General features: G+C 42.1%; 1 protein-coding gene across 2 annotated transcripts in view; it reads left to right on the forward strand.

Annotated features, from left to right (window-relative positions):
* Positions 1-1,265: 1,265 nt before the first annotated feature.
* Positions 1,266-25,341, forward strand: part of LOC124804832 (multidrug resistance protein homolog 49-like) — a 144,674-nt gene continuing 120,598 nt past the window's right edge. For both annotated transcript variants that reach the window (XM_047265178.1, XM_047265179.1), the window contains exon 1: positions 1,266-1,381. The gene's annotated coding sequence lies outside the window, so the exon portion shown is untranslated. The remainder of the gene's footprint in view (positions 1,382-25,341) is intronic.

Raw genomic sequence — 25,341 nt, forward strand, 5'->3', positions numbered from 1 at the left:
CGGATGATGATGTGGTATATCGAAAGGTTGTAACAGTGGAAAATTGTACTGAAATGCAGGAGGATCTGCAGCGAATTGACGCATGGTGCAGGGAATGGCAATTGAATCTCAATGTAGACAAGTGTAATGTGCTGCGAATACATAGAAAGAAAGATCCCTTACCATTTAGCTACAATATAGCAGGTCAGCAACTGGAAGCAATTAATTCCATAAATTATCTGGGAGTACGCATTAGGAGTGATTTAAAATGGAATGATCACATAAAATTGATCGTCGGTAAAGCAGATGCCAGACTGAGATTCATTGGAAGAATCCTAATGAAATGCAATCCGAAAACAAAGGAAGTAGGTTGCAGTACGCTAGTACGCTTGTTCGCCCACTGCTTGAATACTGCTCAGCAGTGTGGGATCCGTACCAGATAGACTTGATACAAGAGATAGAGAAGATCCAACGGAGAGCAGCGCGCTTCGTTACAGGATCATTTAGTAATCGCGAAAGCGTTACGGAGATGATAGATAAACTCCAGTGGAAGACTCTGCAGGAGAGACGCTCAGTAGCTCGGTACGGGCTTTTGTTGAAGTTTCGAGAACATACTTTCACCGAGGAGTCAAGCAGTATATTGCTCCCTCCTACGTATATCTCGCGAAGAGACCATGAGGATAAAATCAGAGATATCAGAGCCCACACGGAGGCATACCGAGAATCCTTCTTTCCACGAACAATACGAGACTGGAATAGATGGGAGAACCGATAGAGGTACTCAAGGTACCCTCCGCCACACACCGTCAGGTGGCTTGCGGAGTATGGATGTAGATGTAGATGATTGTCTGCGTGGCCTTTACGGCGGTGTCAGAGGTTACAGCACAAACGGACCGTAATACTTGTACGTACGCCAGTATATTCGGCAGGGTTTTACTTAACGTTCTGGGGACTCAGATTCCAATGAGGTAACAACCGCGAAGAAATATGCAGCGCAGTGTTTATTTCCGTGTTAAACTACGATGAGCGGTGTCGATCGAGACAGGGAAGTCGCCCGAGAAAGACGCTTTGGGGGAATCAACAGTGCGTAGGTGCCCCGTTACGCAGGCTTTTCGAGACGGTGCGTGCGTCACAGCAGTGAAGAAGCGTGGGGTGGTTCCCGGCGGCAACGCATTCCCAGATTCTGTGGCTGAGTCTGTTGTTGCCCTTTCCCCGCCACCCTCCCCACCTCTCCCACTACTCTCACAGCTGGCTACTCGCACGCCTGGTCCCATAAGTAGCAGAGAAGCGGCTGCCCCTGGTCATTCCGTATCTCATCACCTGCATCGCTGCCGGTGCAACAACAGCCCCGCCACTCACCACAACATCCGCCAGTCTCCACTGCTGCCATCTCCCGTAACAGGTAGGCATATGTCTCTGTTGCCAAACTCGATATCAACAACAGTGTCGCATCCTGCATCCTTAATAGTGGGAGATGTTCCAATGTGGCGTCCAACGCTGTGTGAATGTCGTCTTAAAAGTTAAAATGCGGTACCATGGACGGAGTGTTACAAACAGGTACGAAGCTGTTTTCTGTAGTGGCTCAGTGTAATATAACAGCGGTACCGATCTTCTCCATGCCATTAAACTGGACAAGAAGTATTTAACAATAATTCATCCATTTTACTAGTTGTTGAGTTTCGTGGCTGTGGATTATATTATTTTAAGAAATACAAGCAGCCACCTTTCTTGTACTTTTTGTTTAAGCTAATCCGCGTTTCGGGCTTTCACCCATCATCACTTAGCTTAATACATATTTGAGTGTTCTGTTAGTACATCTTTACAACATCGACAGAAGGATGTTGTAGTTGTCCCGTGCAAAATAACAATTCTGTTTAGCTACTCCACTTCGCGTATTGATATTTACGATATATTTAGCGTGACCAGACGTCCGGATTAATCCGGACATGTCCTCCTTTTTAGCTCTTTGTCCGGGGTCCGGGCGGATTTTTACAGTGTCCGGCTTTTCCGCATAGTTGAGCGTAATACAGTTAAATTTACAATTCGCCCCGTTCTATTGCTCTTTCCTTAAATACTTGAACTATTGGCACGGCCTTCGTGACAAACACACACAAAGGCGGTGTTAGTAGCACGAGGATCGTCGATGATATCGTTGAGCTACCTATAAGCGAATGCAAATATCGATTATTTAAAATTTTCGTTTCGTATCTTCGCTTTGTATTGGCTTGGTTTCCTGTAGCGCACGTGTGATTTGTGAGTATAATTTTTAACCGAGTGAGTTACGTAAAATATTTGGCTATGCCTAAACGAAAGTATACATTTTCTGATGTCCTTTCCTGCAAATATCCGGCTTTAAGAAAGGGAGAAATGAATTTGAAGCGGAATGTAAGATATGTGGAGCTGGAACGTATGTCTCAGTGGCCAATAAATGTAAGAAATAACTCGATAGATTAACTGTCATGGTTTTATTTCATTGTTTCATAGTCATTCAGTTTATTTGTACTCGGAAGGTTAAAGTGCAGTTTACATATCGTCAGTTAGTACTTGAATTATAGATGTTGGTAGCGGTGCGTCGAATGAAGGGAGGTGAATGGTCTTACGTTTTTCACTTTGTAAACAATTCCGTGTTATTGACATAAAAAAAAACAATTGACGCCACACTGTCACCACAATCAATGTTTTTAATTTTTTTTATATTACTCAGTTAACCACCACCTGACCATCAGTAACAATTAACTACTAGTTTTACCGGTGATTTCCGGCAATCACGTGACTTGACCAAAGATGACGGGTTGTATCCTCATCTGCAGTTGACCCGTTTGATGCGTCCTCTTTTTTCTTCCTTTGCCCTCCTTTTTGAAGCTGTTTGCCCTCCTTTTTGAACAATTGTATCTGGTCACCCTAGATGTATTGCTGTTTAGCTATACTTAACTTTCTACCCTGCTGCTCTCCGATTTTCGAGTCTATGCATGTTACTCTACTTCTATCTTGCAAACTTGTGTGTGCCACATCTATAAACGCGAAAATCGGACAACAAGCGGAATAGACCATATTTACAACTAAACAGCAATGTATCGTAAATATACAATTCGTGAAATGTAGTAGCTAAACAGAATTGTTATTTTGCGCAGGACACCTGCAGCATTATTAACTGCTGTCGATGTTGTAACGATGTACTAACTGAACGTTCAAATATGTATTACGCTAAGTGAAGGTGGGTGAAAGCCCGAAACGCGTATTATCTTAAAATGATTCAAATAGCTCTGAGCACTATGGGACTTAACATCTGAGGTCATCAGTCCCCTAGACTTGAAACTACTTAAACCTAACTAACCTAAGGACAGCACACACATCCATGCCCGAGGCAGGGCTCGAACCTGTGACCGTAGCAGCAGCGCGGTTCCGGACTGAAGCGCCTAGAACCGCTCGGCCACATCGGCATTAGCTTAAACAAAAACACATAAAAAAGTGGCTGGTTGCTGTATTTCGTAAAACTGCAAGAAGTATTTATTTGGTTAGAGATCACTTAGACAGGCCACCGCAAATTTATCCAGAACGGGATAACACTAGGTGAAATGTTCGCAAAGTTATAGCGGACTATGTGGCGATGGTTTGACGTACATAAGTACTTTGCAACGTTTGTAGCTGTCGAAATATGATGCTGATTTATTTGCCTGTAGCGCTGGAAATAACCTTCGAAGAGCACTTCAATGACGTATCTGCGGAACTTGATTAAATAGTAACGAGATAACAACGCCGCAAACCGCTGGACCGATTTTAAGCAAATAGTAACTCCGGTACGGTTCGTGTGTTTATTATTATGACTATCGTACCATATGCTCAAAATGTTGACTTGAAGCGTTGAAAGGCTGTAACGCGATTCAAGACAGAGAGTACTACACGTTGAATTTTATCTGGTCTTCGCAGTACAGGCCCGTGTTAATCGAAATTCCGTTTTCCACTTTGGCTCTTATACAAACACTGTCGTTCACATTACTACCCACAATTTTCGACAGTTTGCCATTTTCAAGTGCGTAGGCCTACCGTCGTAATTTTACGGTCACCCTGCGTGAGTGTATAGAAAAGTGCGTCGTCTATCATTCTAATATGTAACCGCTGTCGTAGTAAACACTAGCGAGAACAACATTCCACATTCATCAACGCTTTAAAATAACGTTATTGGCATACTAGCATACATACGTAAACTTAAAAACTCATAATATATCGCACAGGACATTGCTCTACCCGGGTTGATTCGACAGTGCGAATGTTATTCTCATTTCTAGCATTGATTCCGTGAAATGAGCTGTTGCTTTGAACAACAGTTGGTTTGAACAACAAATATATAATTTATAGTAAAATTTCCCCAGGCTCTTGAACTAACCTCTACAGTAAATTCTTGAGTGAACCCCAGAGATAACTTATGTTACTTGCTTTTGGACTCGGAAAACTGTAGCTTCGCTTGATGAGTTGCCCCATAAAATAATACTGAGCGGTATTATGGAAAAAATTACGCGAGGAATGTTAGCTATGCGTGGAAATATCCGTTTGGCCAATAAAGATTTATTTAGTCGCTTCAGTGTTTTTGTGGTATGCTCCTCTCAGAAGAATTTTTAACGAAGTTGTAACCTCAAGACTTTAACAATGTCAACCACTTCTGTCTGCCTGTTGTCATATTTTAAACATATAACTACTGGGAGGAAACATCTTACAAGTTCTGAACTGCACATTGCGCATCTTTTCAACATTTAGCGACAAAGAGTTGGCTAGGAATTGTTTATTAACGTGCATATCGTCGTTGGTGTTGATACCTCTAAAAGAATACACACAGTCGTTAGTCTTACAACAGTAATTCATTTGCGAGACGTTTCGAACCACTGTTACTCATCATCAGTCTTCGAGGCATAAAAAATACTCAAATATTATTTACGTTGCTAAAACTATGAATTAGATTATGGCTAGTTGAGATGCCAGCGTCTTCATTAGGTTCAGATCGTGTGTCTCCTACATGTACATAAATGTGCAGAGTTACAGCGTCACATAGGAAGGGTATTTGGCCTTACCTACCACTAGCATTGCCAAATCCAATACCTTACAAGCCGACGCGGTAAGATGAGGTATAAAGATCAGGAAAATAAGAAGGACGCCAGCGTTCCTATTCCACGCTGAAATAGCACACTTACCTAAGATGCTACTGGGTTTCTTGGGACTAAGCCAAAGACATACCAGTTCAGATAAGAGGAGCGGATATCCGAAGTATCTATAGTCGTAAGGCTGGAAAGCGTTTATAAGTCTGCTGTGAACATCATTTGATAAAACTGGTGGCCAGCTTACGTCGAATTTTAACCTAGCATAAAAATACTACCTTTGACACGAGCAAAGTCTATTCGTAAAAATAGAAACTGATAAATTACCATTTATTCAGTTTTCAACATGGTCTCTCTCTCTCTCTCTCTCTCTCTCTATCTCTCTCTCCCCTTCTCTCTCTATACACACTATACAAAACACCATAAGAATTGTCACAATTTCCCTAGGAAGTCAAGCGATTCAAGTTACAAGAGACGAAAAATAATCTTCATTCGAAAAGACTATACGGATAGTACCCATGTCCTGATCCGCTCTGTCCAAGGTCTTCGGGAAGTTTCCTTTGGTTATCAGCCAAATGTCTGAACCGGCAGTCCGTTCCGAAATATTCCCGGTTGGAAACCCTTTGTCGCACTCCTGCTCCAGTGGAGAATTTCGCTGAAAAGAACAAACTTCTGCATTAGCTCGCTCAGATCTCATGAGTAAGAAACGGGAGATGAAAAAAAAAAAAGAACTGTTGCACGAATTGCGAAAAAGCAATGGCTTTTACAAGACAATGGCGTCGTCTTCGTTACTACCCAGTACGTAAGTCTTTGAAGGACGTGGTATATCTTTGAAGGGTTTTCCTGCTCATAAACCTATTACCGAAGCACCTCGCGTTTTTCGAGAATGTCATTTCGGCTTTTCTGTATTCATAAAGAGTGCGTTTAGGGGTAATACGTGGCTGTCCGTAGCTGTTGTAACTGGTTCGCAAGCTGAATATGTCGGTTTGGACATTTTGACTCGTAATGAAATTTATCTTGGATGGGTTTTCTGAGGTAAGAGAAACCTAGAACTATTTTCTATACTTTTTAATAAAACAATTTTAGAGAATTATTCGCAGTTGTCGATAGCTATTGCGTACCAAAACCAGCAGAGTAATTATTCTATAAGAATCAGTAATCCTGACGTAATTTAAAAAAATCTTTATAATGTACCTCGTCGAAACTGATGGCAAAGTTAGTTCAAAACGTAATCGATCGTTACGGAGGTTTGTCGAATTTAGTAACGATGCTAGGGCTACCATAATGAGTTTGTAAGGGGAATGAAAATTTAGTTCAGTTTCTCCATGAGAAATCGGGAGGTCAAGTCATTTAAAAGAAAGTCATTCATCGTATGCAACTGTTCAGATTGGAAAATACGTAAACAGATCCTAGTAACCAATGTTTCTTTGAAAATAATCACGCATTTCAAACTTTCAGGCCAGGTAACGGGTGCTGAGTACGGAGAAAGTTGAATCCGATCTGATCCAGACCTCCTGAGTCATGCTTCCAGTCGCTTCGCGGAATCCCTCAAGGTGACAGTCACGGCTGGTCCTCAGTCGAGGCCACGGTCCTTCTGACGCCCCAGCCGATGCCACAGAGTCCACTCTGCGATGATTTCGTCTCGATGCAATGTTGGTTGCTGAAATAGCTACCATCCACAAGTGGACTCTGAACTAGTATTTGTGAGGGACGCGGTTTGAAACGCCAACCGGCCAAACTGCTTAAGACTTTCCGTTGTTTACCTAAATCGTATTTTCGACACGCTCACGTCCGATTTACTTTCCCGTATCTTAACAAGTAAAACCTTTGTCACCAATGACCTTGACGTTGGCGCCAAGTAAAGATGCAACTTTCCTTTCTGTCTTTCCTTCGTGTATTGCGAATAAGTCTCATGACAACAGTTACAGAAAGAAGGTCGGATTCGGACGCATACAGCTACATTTTCTTCTTCACTCTATGTACGAATGGTACAAAGAGGGAAGACTGTAATTAATCTAAGACGTACTTTCTCGCTGCGTATACACACTAGCTCCCATTGTACAGTGTGTCAAAAATGTTCCTGTACTCCAAGATAAAAACAAAATACATTACATCAGAGCACTTACATATAAAAACTGTGTATCCGGTGGACGTGCACCGTCGTTCCTTACACAGAGATTTATGTGTGTCATTGTCTTCCTTGACATTTTACGGAGCATCTCAGGATTTATACTTCGAAAGGAGTCCTCAATACTTCTGAATAATGTTTCTTTAGTCTTTTAGCGACGTCGAGTCGCAAGTGATTTCAGTAATCCACGTAATGAGTTTTGTAGAGTTGTAAGATCCGGGCTTCGTCGTGGCCATGTCAGTGGGGCTGGAGATGTTGCTGAACCACCCACCCAATCCAGTGGCCCCTCAATTGCTCGTCAAGGATCTCGACAACTGAACTGGCAAATGTGCAGTAGTTCCGTCCTGCTGTACCCATGATTCCTATGCATTTGAGCTGGGGTTTAAACTATTTTCTTGAAATATATACTCCGAATTGGTATCATGATGACAACTCAGTATCATGATATCTCAGGTCATACCAAAACATGAGACAAGTTCCGTTTTCTCTCTTCCTTATAGTGGAAATTTTCCTAGACAAGAAAATCTCATTCCTCCAGTGTGAACTGTGATATATAGCACATGCTTCAAAAACTAACACTCTTGAGCCAGACTTAGCATTTGGAAACTGTTCTAACGGAGAGCGATAGGCTGCAATTTGCTGCTCTTTTGCGACTTACAATAATGACAACAATGATACTTTTCATCGGCATCAAAGCAGTGACACCAGTAAAACAACTATGTATTTCCCCAAAGAAAGTCAAGAGGAATAAGAGAAATTCTCGGACAACTGTATATGTTGTGGTGGTGTTCAGTCCAAAGACTGGTTTGATGCAGCCCTCCATGCTACGCTATGCTGTACAAGCCTCTTCATCTCCAAGTACCTACTGCAACCAACACCTTCTGAATCTGATTACTGTATGAATCTCTTGGTCACCCTCTACGATTTTTATCCCCCCCCCCCCCGCCCCCCAACCAACTCCACCACCACCCCACGCTTCCCTTCAGTACTGAATTGGTGATCTCTTGGTGCCTCAGAATGTTCTACCAACCAATCCCTTCTTCTAGTTAGGTTGTACCACAAATTTCTCTTCTCCCCAATTCTGTTCAATACCTTCTCATTAACTACGTGATCTACCCATGTAACTTCAGCATTCTTGTGTAGGGCCGCGCGGGGTAGTCGTGCGGTCTTGGGCGCCTTCCACGGTTCGCGCGGCTGCCCCAGTCGGAGGTTCAAGTCCTTCCTCGGTCATGGATGTGTGTGTTGTCCTTAACGCAAGTTAGTTTAAGATAAATTAAGTAGTGTGTAAGCCTAGGGACCGATGACCTTAGCAATTTGGTCCCTTAGGAACTTACCACCACCACCATTCTTCTGTAGCACTACATTTCAGATGCTTCTATTCTCTTCTTGTTTAAACTGGTTATCAACCACGTTTCGCTTCCATACATGGCTACACTCCATACAAATACTGTTAGAACGGACTTGCTGACACTTAAATCTATACTCGATGTTAAGAAACTTCTCTTCTTCAGAAACGCTTTTCTTGCCACTGTCAGTGTGCATTTTATATCCTCCCTATTTCGACCATCATCAGTTATTCTGCTTCCCAAATAGCAAAACTCACCTACTACTTTAAGTGTCTCATTTCCTAATCCAATTCCCTCAGCATCACCTGAATTAGTTGGACTACACTCCATTATCCTCGTTTTGCTTTTGTTGATATATGTATATATGTAACAGAAATTATGTTATAAACAGTCTTGCGTTTATTAGACTTAAATACGACGAAATAATGTACAGCAATCATGTTATGGATGTCTGAAGCACCAACGGACGATTCACATATAACTTTAAGGATGATTACCACCCAACAGAAGCACACGCATATTCCTTAAAATGCTGTAGCAACGACTGTTAATATCTGTATCTTTAACGATTTCGTGATGAACAGGTCTTTTTCATTATACACGGTGGTTGTTTAAACATGAGACAACTAAATATCTCGACAACACCGCACCGTACGGAAAAAACGCTCTAGGAGAAAATATTAGTAAAGGGGACATCCATCTGTGCTACAACTGGCCACCGCCTAACCAAACCTCCTGCGTGGGCGGGGTCAACTTTGCCTGTTTCTGGAATTAAGGATCGACGCATTGGATTTTATTTTTTATTTACGATCTGTAAATGTAAACCTTTGTGTTGTAACGGTTGATATTTATGTTGGAACTTTACTTTACTTTTGCAAATTTGATTATACAGTGCAGCATGGTTAGCCGTTTCAATGTCTAGTTAGAAATTACGTTTAGCGTGATGCAGGGTCAATGGCGTGGATGTAATAGTTTTCTGTTCCCATTGCGATGCTTGATTTTGGTAAATCCCCTTGACTGTCACTTGGTGTGCTTGATTTCGGTGAGTATGCATGGCAGTTCGCGTGTCAATATCACTGAATGGACATTTTACCTTATTAGAATGGTTGTGGTTCGTTTTTGGCCGGTATACGCGTAACGGTAAGAGCAGGAGTTACAGCGGTTGGATCAAAACCACGTCGAAATAAGTGGACCGAAGTAAGTATTCTGATGGTTTGGGGACTCACCATAATCAATCCCTTAGGGAACAAAAAATTACGTTACCATAATACAAGTAACTTATTTGTCAGAAATGTCAATGTCTAGCCTTATTATCTGTATTGTACGATCACATTTGCAACGCTCGAGTAACCTTTGAACATCAGAACTTACATCGTTAACGAAATGTGGAATCAAATTCGTCGGTTCTTAATTGCAAGAAGGAATGTACTTGAAATTTGCGATTACAGCGTCACCCACCATGAATGGGAAACAATAGTTTGAGTAAATCGTACGTATTTTTGGCGTAGAATCCAAATGTATAATAAAATGGAAGGTTTTTGTTTTTAAAATAAAAGTTGACCCAGCCCACGGGAGGTGCGGTTAGAAGATGGCCAGTTGTATCACAGACAGATGTCCCCCAACTAAGATTAACATTCCATTTTGAACATTTTTTTCGTACGATTCCTCGTCTTCGAGATACTTAGTTGTCTCAAGTCAAAAACATACACTCTGTAGGAACAAGGCCTTATTAGTTTATGGGTGAAGCATAGACTTGAGGGCTGTGCCTAACGTCCAGCAAACACTCACGAGGACGCTGAAAGCTACGCTGCGTCATTGACGAGATACGAAGAGATAAATGTCTGAATGTACGATATTAGCTACCCTTTCCTCACGCCATATCCAGTTAATAGACCTCGGCTTCTAACGACTTCAACACAGTGCATGTAACGGAATACCGCGACTGGTAATGGCATTAGTACTTACGCTCAAACTTAGGGCTAAAAGCATCCGGTACTGCCAGCTGAATAATACAGACATCGTTACGTTGCTTACAGTATGGAATGTTGCCTGAATAATACAGACCTCGTTACGCTGCTTACAGTATGAAAAATACGGATAGCATCTATAGCAGCGACAACATGACAAAAGATATCTTGGACCCTCTTTTGGACTTAGTCTGCAGAGCATGGCCAGATGGTCAGAGGACACAGCTGTAATAAGTGAGTGCGAAAGATTTACCAAATATACTGAGATTAAATGTTTCAGATCTCACAGTAGGATGGAAGCATTACAAACCTCAGCATCCAGAAGAGAGCAAGAAGACTGGTCAGCCTCATGTCCAGAAGTGGATGGACGATGAAAAAACGTTTCTGGCAAACCACCAATCCTCTATCGACACCATCGTTATAGAATTCCGAATAATGTGACTGTCTTCCTAAAATCAGGTACTGCTCTGTGTGAATACAGGATACTGAATTTCATGGTCGAATAAAAGTACGCATAAGCCACGCTGAATACTGACAGTTCCAGGGGCATTGATTTAATTATGTTCCCCGCGTAAACAAACGTGCACTCCAAGACAAAAAAAAAAGACAAATCACGAAGGAATTATCTGAATGGGACGGAAATCAGTAGATCTGATTTACATGTACAGACTAACAAATCAGTACACAATTTCAGAAAAATTGAAGATTTATTCAAGAGAAAGAGCTTCACAAACTGAGCAAGTCAATAACATTTGGGTTTTCTGCAAGAATTATGCAGCTTGGCATTGATTCATCGAGATACTGGATGACATTCTGAGGTATATCGCGCCAAATTCTGTCCAATTGGGTCAATGGATCATCGAAAGCTGGAACTGGTTGGAGAGCACTGTCCATATGCTCCAAACGTGAGATTGGGCGACCTTGTTGGTCAATGTAGGGTTGACAAGCTCGAAGACAAGCAATAGAAACTCGCGCCGTGTGCGGGTGAGCATTATCTTGCTGAAATGTAAGCCCAGAATGGATTGCCATGAACGGCAACAAAACGGGGCGTAGAATATCGTCAGCGTACCGCTGTGGTTTTGGGTGATGCAGGTGGCAGGCAAGGGGTCCTGCTATGAAAACAAATGGCGCCCCAGGCCATCACCTCTGGTTGTCGACCCCTATAGCAGGCGACATACAGGTTGGTATCCCACCGCTGTCTGGGGCGTCTACAGACACGTCGTCACTGGTCATCGGACTCAGTCCGAAGCGAGACTAATCACTGAAGACAATTACACTCCAGTCATTGACATTCGAGGCCAAAAATGTGTCTGGAGGCAACTCTGACGTCGGTGAGATACCAACCTGACCGTCGCCAGCCATACGGACCGCCAGCCAGGAGTGATGGGCGAGGGTGTCATTCCTTTCAATAGCAGAACCTGTTGGTTGTCATCCGCAGCACCCTGGCAGCACAAAAGTACGTCGAAGATATTCTACGCTCTTTTGTTGTCCTTGGTGGCAAGCCATCCTGAATTTACATTTCAGCAAGATAATGCCCGCCTGCACACGGCAAGAACTTCTATTGCTTGTCTTCGTGCTTGCCTAACACTACGTTGACCAAATCGACCAACAAGCTCGCTGGATCTCTCCCCAACTGAGAACATTTGGAGCATTGCGGGCAGGACCCCCCAACCAGCTCGGGAGTGAGACGATATAACGCGCAGTTGAATAAAATATGGCATGACATCCAACATCTCTGTCAGCCAATGGCAAGCCGATTAACTGCTTGGATAAGGGCTAGAGGTGGACCAACACATTATTGACTCGTTCAATTTGTGAAGCTCTTTCTCTAGGTAAATCGTCCAATTTTTATGAAATAGTAATAATTTTTTTTGTTTGTACGCATACATCACAACTACCGATTTATGCCCCATTCGGATAATTCCTTCGTTCGTCGATGTTTTCCTTTTTCTTCTCTTAGAGTTATGTTTGATTCTTGCACTGCCACATGTTTATCATCCTCATCCTGATGTCATGTTCATGATTGGAATATCCGCTACAGCTGCACAGTTCTTTATTGACTGAAGTTCTTACACTATCGGGTTTCAGGATTCGGCCCTAACTGCAGGTATATCTATAAATAGAAAGTGGAAGCGCCCATGCCAAAGCTAGCTTAAAAAGAAAAACATCTGGTATACATGGTTTATCAAACTGAACACCCAAAGCTGCCCACGCCACGAGCAACGCTAGTCGTCATACTTATCCTGAAAACGCCTGCGAGAGGGCACGGAGTGAACCGAGGCCTTTCTCTCGGGCCTCGGAGTGAACGGACCAACCGATAAAAAGTTTATATAGCGTTGTTATTGGAAGCCAGCACTTGTACAGTGCGCCAGTGAATTCCGTCTGCGTTATCTGCATCCCGCCTTCCAATGTCAACGCTATACAAGAATTTGATCGCTTGGTCCTTTACTCTGTGCCCTCTAGCCGGCACTTTCAGGATAAGGGTGGTTTACGTCAGTTACATGAGAAAGGTGCTTGTTACGCAGTCAGATTTGGGTAATCAATCTGATAAGCCATGTACAGCAGATGTGTTGCCTTATAAGTTAACTTTGACATGGACGCTTCGACCTAATATACGAAGGCCTGCTGAAAAGCAATGCCTCCGAATTTTTTATGTAAAAACACTTAAGGATTTTTAAATAAAACAAACATTAACAACATTCTGCACCTTTATTCTTCATGTCTACATATTTATTCCTCAACATACTCACCCTGGTAACGAAAACATTTCTCCCACAGAGAAACCAGTTTGTTGATACCGTCACTGTAGAATGACGTTGTTGATGGAGCTCACCTCTACTTGCACCACTTCTTCACTATCAAAATCAAATCATCAAAGGTGTTCTTTAAGCTTTGGAAGCAGATGAAAATAGGAAGAGGCCGAGTTGGGACTGCATATGAATGATCGATGACAGTTACCCAAAGCGTCAGATTGTTGCAGATGTCGCAGCGCTCGTGTGTTGTCTGGCAATGTCGTGCTAAAAAATAAAAAAAAGTTCTCCATGTGTCAACACACTCGTAGAATGCTCGAATGCTAGACTCTATTATAGCACGCTGTTTCTCAGACATAGACATAGTTACGTTACACACCGACATGTCAAACTCTTCAATTCCGAGCACTATAGCGGCAGACGGCTGCAAACATGTAGACAAGAATAATAAAGGTGTAGAATGTTGTTAATGTTTGTTTTATTTGAAAAGCCTTAAGTGTTTTTACGTAAATAATTCGGAGACATTACTTTTCAGCACGGCCTCGTATTTACCGATACCCCAGAAGATGGGGCTGAGTCCCTGAAACCTGGTAGTGTAAAGACGTCAGTCAGTAACTAACTGTACAACTGTAGCGGAAGTTTTTATCACGAACATTCTTATGTCTATCTCACAAAAGCCAAGATCCTGACCATATCACAAATTTCAGCTGCAAATTGTTCGTCATAGTTGCACAAGTGCCTGACTTTCGTGAGATACAGAATTGAAAGTAAGACAGTCTCTAACGTGAAGGTTTGGGCACTAGAGAAGTGGTATGTTATCAGAAACAGTAGTGATGAGTTTCAGCCGCGCGGGTGGCCGCGTGGTTAGAGGCGCCATGTCACGGATTGCGCGGCCCCTCGCGCCGGAGGTTCGAGTCCTCCCTCGGGCATGTGTGTGCGTGTTGTTCTTAGCATAAGTTAGTTTAAGTAGTGTGTAAGTCTAGGGACCGATGACCTCAGCAGTTTGGTCACATAGGAATTCACACACATTTAAACATTTGATGAGTTTCTGTAGAGGTAGACAAATAAAACTATTTATTATTCCTCAGGTGAGCCTCAGCGATTGTGGCAGTACATAGGGCTCTGACCTAGGATGTGTTGCAGCGGTCAGTGCGCCAACGGAATGTCTTCGCGGAACAGAATCTCGTCTCACCAGTTATGTAGGAAACTTTGCTGAAGCGATGACGTAGTTCGAGGCCCGCAGGGAGAACCGAAGTGAGAAATACTTTATTTACACAGTGGCTTTACTGTCTGCTGGGTTCTCCGCTGCACATGGATCTTTCTACAGAGAAGATTTTCATGTCGTAACATTCTTTCATTAAATTATTCTGCCAGCTTTACGTTAGTAACTAGCATTACCAAACATAATATTGTAGGCTCGCTGGACCTGTTATTAGTGATCCCCCTTAAAATAGCAGACTGGTCGCTTTGAAGCGCTGTAGATGAAAGATAACTGGTAAATTTGTGTTTCGTAAATTCTGTCTTATGCAAAATACAGTTTCTTTCTTTTTATTCACCTAGATATGTTTCGGCACATATGTGTCATCTAATGTGGGTCAAATTTATTTCTGCATAATATAATACAAAGTTATATTATAACAAATAAGCCCTCGGTCACAAATATTAAGTCAAAATTGACCAGGTTTCGACGCTACTATGAGCGTCGTCTTCAGAATTAAACTAACTGTTCTAAAACATATTAGGTATATAATACATTAATAAAATTAAAGTTTGTATTGACTGGAAAGAGATGCAGTACTTACAAGTCACATTTAAAAAAAAATCTAAGCCGGAAAGGCGACGTCATGAATAGTTGTAAATAAGATGGCGAGCCGCTAAGGGCTGCTCGTACTTGAGTGAACAAAGGTTGCAACAAGACTGAGGTGCCCACGTTAGAAAGTGTAGGCAAGTAAACATGGTGTTGCTACGAGCGCCATCTAGTAGCCGCAGAAACAACTAGGCTACTGTACATTCAAATTTAGACACATGAAATCGTGATGCAGCTTATTCAGGCATAACGTAAGCACTAATAATAATAGGATGAAGTTACATATTTATCTGCTTTAAACAGAGATACATTTTGTAACGTAAAAAAAAGTCAGTTATGACATACAAGAAAACACCGAAGATGTAACAGGAAAACAACATTTCGATAAACTGCATGAGAAAATCTAAATCAAAGATCAAGCAATGGCTTTATACAGTCGAAAAAGTTTTTATTTCGCAGCTGCAGCTGTTCGTTGAGAATGAGGCCATCATGATGAGAGAGATGTTTGAAAATCTCCAATTCCTCTAAAACATCTAACCTACGCCCCTTCTTTTCGGTATGCAGAATATTTCTATCGCCTATGGCTTTAGGCACGTGTCCAGTAATTAAGAGATGATCGGCAAAGGATGAATTTAGGGGACGGGTGCCGTTCTTTCTCAAAAGATGATCTTTATATCTGATGATGAAAGCACGTCCAGTTTGCCCTATATAATAGGAGGAGCAGATATCACAGATGATCTTATAAACGCCAGAAATTTCTGTAGGGAAGAGAATGGATTTCAAATTATGAATGAAGTTTCTCTTCAGATTATTGTTAGTAGAGAAGGCAACATTGCAGTTGTATTTGTTGCGAAGCATGCGCTGAATCTGATAGGAAATGGGTCCTATGAAAGGAATAGAAAAACGTTTTTTTGGGTTAATTTCAGTGCACGAGGTGTTGAGCGTGGTAGCTCTGGCAGTTTTCTTTTTTAGGATATCGTCCACTATGTTAGGCGTTTATTCATTATTGACTGCTATGGTTTTAAGTAAATTAATCTCCTCATAAAATTTTTCTGTTGAAAATGGTATAGAGGTGGCTCGGTGGACGGCAGAGTGAAAAAACGCCATTTTTTGAGACTGTGGATGAAAAGAGGAAGCAGGCACGATTTGGTCAGTATACGTTTCTTTTCGAAAAATATTGAAAATGATGTTATTGTCTTCTATTGTAAGCGTCAAGTCTAAATAATGTAATTGACGGTTTTCGTTTTCGAGTTCAATGGTGAAAGAAATTTTTTCATGGAGGTCGTTAAAAAGTTTATATTAGTTTATCTACTACTGAAGGCATAAAAGACATTAAAAAGGTGCATTTTGTTCGGTTTGTTTCGTTGTTCACCTGAAAATTATATGGTCCAGTCACATTAACGTGACCACCGCCTTTGTTCGACGTTAACATGCAACAACCGCTCACAGACGGCAGGGGGAAGCACTAACAGTAGAGGAGGGTACGTAAAGTATGCCGGGGGGACGCGAAAAACAGTGCAATCGTTGTCGGAAACGTAGCGAGCTATCTGACGTCCAGAAGAGCTTTCTGGCCAATTGTGGAACATTTCCGAAACGGTTAAACTGTAAACAGTTCGCGTACCGCCGTGGTTAAAGTACGGCAAAATGGCGCTATCCAAAACCGTTGCCGAGGGAACTGTGGTGCACCACGGGCCTTAGGGATGAACGACGGCTGCGGAGAAGTGTACAGTGAAAAGACGCGTAACCGACCACCAGGCGAACCAAGGGACTACCAACAGTGTCTCCTCAACGACCGTTCAGCAAACGTTGTTGCATATGGCCCTCTGCCTCAGGCTATTCACTGGCGACGAAAGCTGGAATTTGCACGCCAGTAGCGCAACTGGACGCCCACTGAATGGCGACAGGTGATCTTTTCAGATGAATCACGTTTTATGCTCTGTCGGACGCATGGCCGTTGGCGTTTACTGCCCTGCAACGATCGTCGGGGAGGTCCAGGCCGGAGGAGGAAGTGTTTTGGTCTTGGGGATGTTTTCGTGGCACTTTCTGGGTGACCTCATTCTGTAAGGCACGGTGGATCATCGTAAGTATGCATTTGTCTTTGGGGCCTTGTCCACCCCTATATGCATTTTGTTTTTCCTCAGTACGATGACCAGCAGGACAATGCAATGTGTCACACATCTCGCAGTGTACGTGCGTGGCTCGAAGAGCACCAGGGTGAGTTTACTGTACTCCCCTAACCACCGAACTCCTCGGATTGAAACCCATCGAGAATATATGGGACCACCTCGAGCGGGCTGCTCGGGCCATGCATCCTCAGCCGAGATATCTAGCGCAGCTGGCCACGACAATGGAGTCGGCATGACTCCACATCCCTATCAGTATCTTCCAGAACCACATCGACTCTCTTCCTGCAAGTCTCGCAGCCGTCTCCGCTGCGAAAGGTGGTTATTCAGGTGTTTGACAGGTTGTTACATTAATGTCACTAGACAATGTTTAACTCAGAGCTCGCACGGAGGATTTACGTATTCATTATTCCCACGTGCTGCTCGAGAGCGGAAAGGTAGACAAATGTTCTAAAACTGGCTCTATGCACCCTCCGCCCAACATCTAAGTGTGAATCGCAGAGGAGGTAACCATGTAGAAGTATCACTGTTGAAATGACGCGCCATCCAGCACTGAACTCTGCAGACGCACTTCTTGCCATCGCTTGGGTCGTGACTCGCGTTGGGAAAGGTGCAGAAAAACAAATGAAGGGCGGACAACGCTTGCTGGCCATTGTCTCGTTTCTTGCCGCTGCAGGTGTAGCAGAACGATGCTTTGTTAGCGCCGATTTGCAGACCGAGGGCCTCCAGACCCGGTGCATCCAACGCCTTCACCACTGGGCGGAGTCTAATAAGACTATTTTAAATACACAGTGTACCACAGTCGAGGCTCCGTAAGTGAACGTGCAATGTTGAACATTTTTTATGTGGCGATTCCATTTTAATTTGTTCGTAATTGCAATTCCTAGGTACTTAGTTGAAATGACGACTCTTAATTTTGTGCTTTATCGAGTAACCGAAATTTAACCGAGTTTACTTAGTATTCATGACCTTCCTGACAGGAAATCACGCATGAGGCGCACAACTAAGACATACTCTATACGCACGCTTTTTAATTAGAAGCCGCTTTTCAGGCACAGCCTGAAAAGCCTATGGACAAACGTAATCTACCGTATGGCATTTGCAACGACTCTTTGTTGCACAAAGAATGAGGTAGAGAAACATGTCTAATGTGCCCGATGTCGACCTATTTTCGTGTCGTCGGAAAAGAGTCTTCCGTTCACAGAAATCTATCAGGAAAACGAACTCATCACTCTTAAGACACAACCCAGACAGAAGCTACATAATGTTTTTCTCAGTCGTGCTGTCATCTGGGTTGGTTGAGTACATCCTCACAGAATCGTGTATTCTACGTTGTTGAAGGCGTGTTGTATATGAGTGTTCAATTCTTTATCTCTAGAAATGGCAACGCGTCATAGCAAAATTTTGACTCTTCTTCTTCTAATTGTTTTAGGAGGTGTAATAGGCTTCCTGCCTTTTAATATTTCTTAGCCTAGTTCATTTTGAATTAAAAATCGACGCTATCAACTGCATATTTTTCGAGAAAAAATATTTAATACTCAAAATCACCGACGTGACGTTTTTGTTCGATTCTATAAACTACGCACTGCCAATTACTATGCGTTGTTGGTAGCACTTATTGTGTGTGCTGCTGCAGTGCAGATGTGAAACTGCAAGTGCGGCAACTTTACCACTAGTTAGTTCACTTGCCAATGAAGAGACGAAAGCTCATGATGGAACAAAGTGGGAGGTAGTTCCTACTAATATTAGAATTCCTAGAAGGCGTGTACAGCAAAATGTTCTTCGGGAGAATTTTGGTCCTCCGTACACGAATAGGTGTGATATTAGTGATTTTCTCTCGAATCTTTGGTGTTTGTTTATTGACAAACTCATTTGCAAACATAGGCGCGCATTGTGGTGAGATGAAGAATGGTCATTACCATTATAGGAGCTTAACGTCATTGGGCGTGGCGTCATTAGGAATACGGGAAGCGAGAAGCGGGAGAGAAGACTACTACCCGTGCGTTGTTAATGCAGGCAAGTTGCCAAATCCATGTGTTTAAATAAATATAATACAGTTGTTTATCAGCTATTTTTCCTTCTGATCGTTTTGCAATAGTATGAGCAAAATTAGAAATCTCTGCGCTATTACCTAATGCAAAAATGCTCTATATAAACGTGCGAATGTCGTTTACCACCGATTTCAGAAAGACAGGACAGCTATAGCGCAAACAGGTCTCACGCTGAAGAAGAACTGATCCTGTTAATGTGAATAATGCAAAGATATGACGACATAATTGCCTTCCTGAAGAATATGAATGGGACTTACAATATGAGCTTTTGGGGTTTCCTTTGAAAAGACAATTAAATGGTGACCTTTTGCCATCACAGTAGATTACAAATTAGCATGGAGATGCAGTTGAGGTTGTCCAAGCACCTGTAAGGACAACGTTCATATAATCGCCAGATATTTATCCTCTTTAGAAGCATGTTTCTATGTGTTATTGTTTTTGGAATTACTCGCACATTATTTTTATAGCGTTTACAAAAGTTTTATTTCTACAACGACAGTAATGCTATCCGAAAACATATTTGATTCTATAACTAAGCAGCTGGAGCAAGAGATCGACGATGCGAGATGAGAAGAGTACGCTGTCTGCCTTAAAAGCTTTGCCTCCAATTAAAATTAAATTAGATCAGTCGATCAACAAAGAGGTAGTTCTTGACCTAGAGGTTACTGCTAAACACGAGACAGACAGATTAAAAACCGAGATACAACTGCTGAGGAGAGAAAACTACACTTTGAAAAAAAGTAACAAGTTCCTACAAGCCAAGTATTCCATGATTGTTGTGGAAGTAGGTGGATGTTCTTCTCCTACATCCATATGACCACTCTGCATTTCGCAATAAAGTGGCTGGCAGACTGTTCATCGAACCTCTAAGCCGGCCGCTGTGGCCGAGCGGTTCTAGGTTCAAATGGCTCTGAGCACTATGGGACTTAACATCTATGGTCATCAGTCCCCTAGAACTTAGAACTACTTAAACCTAACTAACCTAAGGATATCACACAACACCCAATCATCACGAGGCGGAGAAAACCCCTGACCCCGCCGGGAATCGAACCCGGGAACCCAGGCGCGGGAAGCGAGAACGCGCGTTTCTAGGCGCTTCAGTCTGGAACCGAGCGACCGCTATGGTCGCAGGTTCGAATCCTGCTTCGGGCATGCATCTGTGTGATGTCCTTAGGTAACTTAGGTTTAAGTAGTTCTAAGTTCTAGTGGACTGATGACCTCAAATTTAAGTGCCAGAGTGCTGAGAGGCCTTTGAACAAATTTTTGAATCCTCTCCAGGCTATTTCTCTACTATTCCACTCTCAAGCAGCTCAGTAGAAAAACGAACACTTCACTCTTTCCGTGCGAACTCTGATTTCTCTTATTTTATCACTATGATCGTTTCTCTCTGTTTAGGCGAACGCACATACAATGTTTTCGCACTCGGGAAAGGATGTTGGTGATTGAAATTTCATGAGTAGATCCTGTTTAGTTCGCATGTCACATCTGTGATTTCTGTCCCCTGTTTTGCGATAATACTAAACGAGCTGCCCTTCTCTGAACTTTTTCGATGCCTTCTATCAGTGCTATTTGATGCAGATCCTACACCGCACAGCAATATTGCAGAACAGGGCGGACACCGTAGTGTTAGCCGTCTCTTTAGTAGATTTGTGGCGTTTTCTAAATGTTCTGCCAATAAATCGCAGTCGTTGGTTTCCTCTGCCCCCAATATTACCTGTCTGATCGCTCCAGTTTAAGTTATTCGTAATTGTAATCCCAAAGTATTTAGTTGAATTTACAGCCTTTAGACTTGTGTGATTTACCGTGTAACCGAAATCTAGCAGATTTCACTTAGTAATCATGTGGATGACCTCACACTTTTGATTATTTAGAGTCAATGGCCACTTTTCTTCTTCAATAAAACAACAAATTAGAAAATGTTTCATTGCAGGTTGGATAGAACAATATAGCGGTGACGTCACACGCGTTAGCCAATAACAGCGCGACCCCCCGTAATGGTCTTTGGGTCTAACTATTCACAAAGTATCATTAAACGCAGGTGGATGCGTGGATGGCAGTTTTACGACCTTTTTTTTTTTACTGTAGTTAACATATCAATGCTCATAGTGTGAAGCTAGTTAGCTAGTTTCATGTCCCATGGATCATTTGTATGCTTAATCGTACTGATATGGAATGAGTCATTTTACATCTGTATATAAATACGTGCACGTTGTAATGTTGTTGCTTTAATTTGCTCTGAAAGCGGTGCTGATAGACAATAAAAGCGGTTTAAAAGCTGTGAGCTGTCTGGGGAAGTTAACCTTGCATTACTGCGCAACTGTTTCACCAGGTATCCAGTTTAGCTTACCAAATTCCCAACCAGACTAACATTAATTATAATCTTATAATAGTCATACGACAACCGGTGATATATATATATAAAAAAGACAATTTAAATAAAAAGAAATAAATCAGTTTATATTTGTAAATTTATTTTAACATTGATCATTGAAATTTCAGCATATTAAACTTGATTCATAACTAAACTGGTGCCTTATTTAGGATTGTGAAAATGTGGGTTTGTAATCTTACGGAACACATCAAATATGGGGCCAAGATTGGGAGACTGCATACAACACTGCATTCATAAAATAACACACAAAGAACGTTGAAACATATGCAAGAGGAAATTAACCACAACCAACCGATTCAATTTTCACCCAAAGAAGCTACGTTCGTAGCGCAACCCTATCCGTCATGAAATTACCACACACTGGTATACTAAATTCATACTAACTCTCTGTGAAATCTTCCCGAAAAGAATACCTGAGGGCTACTTTGATGCTTACACCACATGCTTCACGTGGTCAACTTGGTTTACACAAAGAGTGTAACTCCACAATAATTTTGGTAATTAAAATAAATTACATCGAAACGCAATTTACAAAAGAAAAACCTCGAACTGGTTACTATCGTCTTATTATTAACCTGATGGGTCAAACAATTGTACAAGCACGTGGTACTGGTCTCACAAAGTACACCCCACGTGGGTTGAACATAAAGAAAAGTTGCTATACTGAAAAATATTCTCAAGACGAGACGTTATAATCTCACGCACATTCGCATTTAAGATTGGTGATCTTAGTTAGAGTTACTGATCAACACGTGGTTCCACTTTACTCACAAAGTAGTGACAAAGCAACTACCGGAAGACATTCTGAACTTCACACTCGAATTACACTGCGTTGCAATTTAAGATAACATTAGATATTTTAGAGCTAAACCTGAAATAAAGGTGATTAAATTTTCAGTTAGGCTGAACTTAAGAAATCCATTGTCCTACGGACTTAGCAGACACGCGCTTAGCCGGAGATCTTACCACTTCAGACGCTCGCCGCGGACAGACTGACCTGGGCTCCTACCAAGGGTGCTTCCGTATACAAAACGGAAGTGACCAGAGAGGCAGCTTCCTATACCAACATGACAAGGGACGGACAGGACCATACTAAGGATAGAAACCTCTTTGCTTTTAGAAAGCGTAGCTACCTGTTCCGACATTGGTCCTACTGTTCTCTAGCAGACAGGCTTGTCTGCTACCATCCAGCATGCAACTAGAAATAGGTTTGCTCATTCATTCTTTCACACAGAAGGGAAGGGGGATGACAGTATCTTAACATATACAGTATATAAAAGAAAGCGGATGTAGGTTCCGTATGAGACTGTGTGACATGAATTACATATAAACTGTGTTTTAAAGTGTAGTAGTGTGACAGATCGTTCTTGTTTATGTGTAAAAGTAACACGTTTCACTGCTCAGTCTCCTCCCAGATAGCCAGAAACACCACAGTAAATTTAGAAGAGGAATTTATGCCGTAAATGGCAACAGATTTAAGAAATTAACATGAAAGGAATCCAACAGAGACCTTTCAACGTCCTTGCCATTTACAAGTGCCTTTTTTCATGCAGATATGAATTAGCAATTCCTAGCCACCGCCTTTTACACATTGCAATGATAGAAAATCTTCAAGGGAGTAGAAGGAGCTACCAAGGAGACACTTTTTCAGTTTATTTTCAAATTTAACTTCTCTGTCTGCAGACCTTATATATAATTGGGTAAGTGATCAAAAATGTTGGTGTCAACATTGTGCTCCATTTTTTGTACGAAGGACAACCTTGATGTGGAATAGCCTAATGAATGTCATATTTTCTTCTGGTATTATAATTATGTATATCATTGTTGCTTTTGAACTGTAGTGGGTTACTGACAACAAACTTCACGAGGGAATAATTATACTGTAAAGTAGTAGTCAAAATGATTAACTTTTTAAACACAAGTCTGCAAGAATCTCGAGGGTGAGCGCCACGTATCATTCATACAGGACGTTTTTGAGGACTGAAGATTTTCTTGTTGAAGATGAATTACACCCAGAACACTGTTCCATATCGCAGCCCGCTAAGAACAGTGACACAACTCAAAAATGCAATACTTGAGCAAAATCGACATAAAGAATTCTATAAAACTTATGTCCAAGTATTAGAAGCGTCCTTTAAATTTCAAGTAAGTAATTTTGCCAATAAATTCCATTATAGTCTGTACAACAGTAAAATGAACCTGCAGTTCTATTCTCGTTGCAACTGAGATGTTATTACGTAATTTTCAAAAAACCCTTTTTCGTTTTTATTACGATCTCTCAGTGACTGCCACTTTTACACCCCAAATTATAAATGTATATATAAGTACTTAAGTTAGAATAAAAAGGTTCGCAGGAGAGCTTCTGTAAAGTTTGGAAGGTAGGAGACGAGGTACTGGCAGAAGTAAAGCTGTGAGTACCGGGCGTGAGTCGTGCTTCGGTAGCTCAGTTGGTAGAGCACTTGCCCGCGAAAGGCAAATGTCCCGAGTTCGAGTCTCGGTCGGGCACACAGTTTTAATCTGCCACGAAGATGCCGGCACGGTAGCTCAGCGTGTTCGGTCAGAGGGTTAGCAGCCCTCTGTAATAAAAAAACTGAGCTAATCGATCAACAACGAACTTCAACGTATGTCTTACGACGTCCGCCCCGAGCAGATGCAACGAACAAAAAAGCGAACAAAATGAGATTAAATTAAAAAAAAAAAGTTTCATATCAGCGCACACTCCGCTGCAGAGTGAAAATCTCATTCTGGGTCCTATGTAAGTTGTTTCTATTTGGTATGGGTTCATTTGTTTCAAGTATATTTTGTACATATTGACTATACTGTAGAGCTTACTCTTGGAATTTTAGCGCATATTTTCGCCCTCTGGCCATCATCATAGGGAAAAACAAGGATGTTTCTGCCATTATTTCTTGATCTGCAGTTGCCGCAAGTGGAATGCTACTTCGCAATACTTCGAGTAGCTACTGGGCTGCGCTGCGATATCTAACAGCTGGTGTCGTCACTGAAATGTACCTTGAGTTGTAGTTGGAAACACTGAGTTGTTCTCAGGAACGGCAGCGATGTTAATTCACTGCCACCACGTGTGGCAGGGATCGAGTGCATGTTAGGGTTTACCGGTCGCCAGGTTGTTCCCCCAACGCGGGACAGCATACCGATGCGTCGCCCGCTCACCTCGCAGTTTGCAGTAGCTGCCCACGACTTATTGTGTGGCCGGGGAGAGCCGCACCTCTGACCGGGTATTCCCCGGGATCGGCCTTGGCTTCACTTCTTGTTCTCTTGACGTCATCGTTGGAATGAATCAATTTTTGTGACCGTTACTACTGCTACGGCAGAGCTCAGGCGGTTCCATTGTTCCTCTTCTGCCTCGTCATGCTGTGGAAGTTTATTATCAACTACTCGCAAAAAGAGCTTTGCAATAGCCCTATCTGCGATGGAGTTTGGGCTTAGATTCAACGGCAGCAGAGAATGAAAGGCTAAGGCTTGAGAAACTGAGAAAGAAATTTACACTGAACGAAAACAAAACGGTAAACAAAGATGAAGGCAGTCAGTTCAAGAGTGCACATTTGTGAAATTAAAATCTGCAGCTGGATAACAATATCATGTTGGTACACTCCATGTATAGCCTGGAGACATACCATTAGACTTTCGGGAAGTATCACACACACAATGCGAAGACAGCAAGAGCAGATACATGCGAGAACTATGTCACAA

Source organism: Schistocerca piceifrons, chromosome 7 (genome assembly GCF_021461385.2).
Source record: "Schistocerca piceifrons isolate TAMUIC-IGC-003096 chromosome 7, iqSchPice1.1, whole genome shotgun sequence".
NCBI lineage: Eukaryota > Metazoa > Arthropoda > Insecta > Orthoptera > Acrididae > Schistocerca > Schistocerca piceifrons.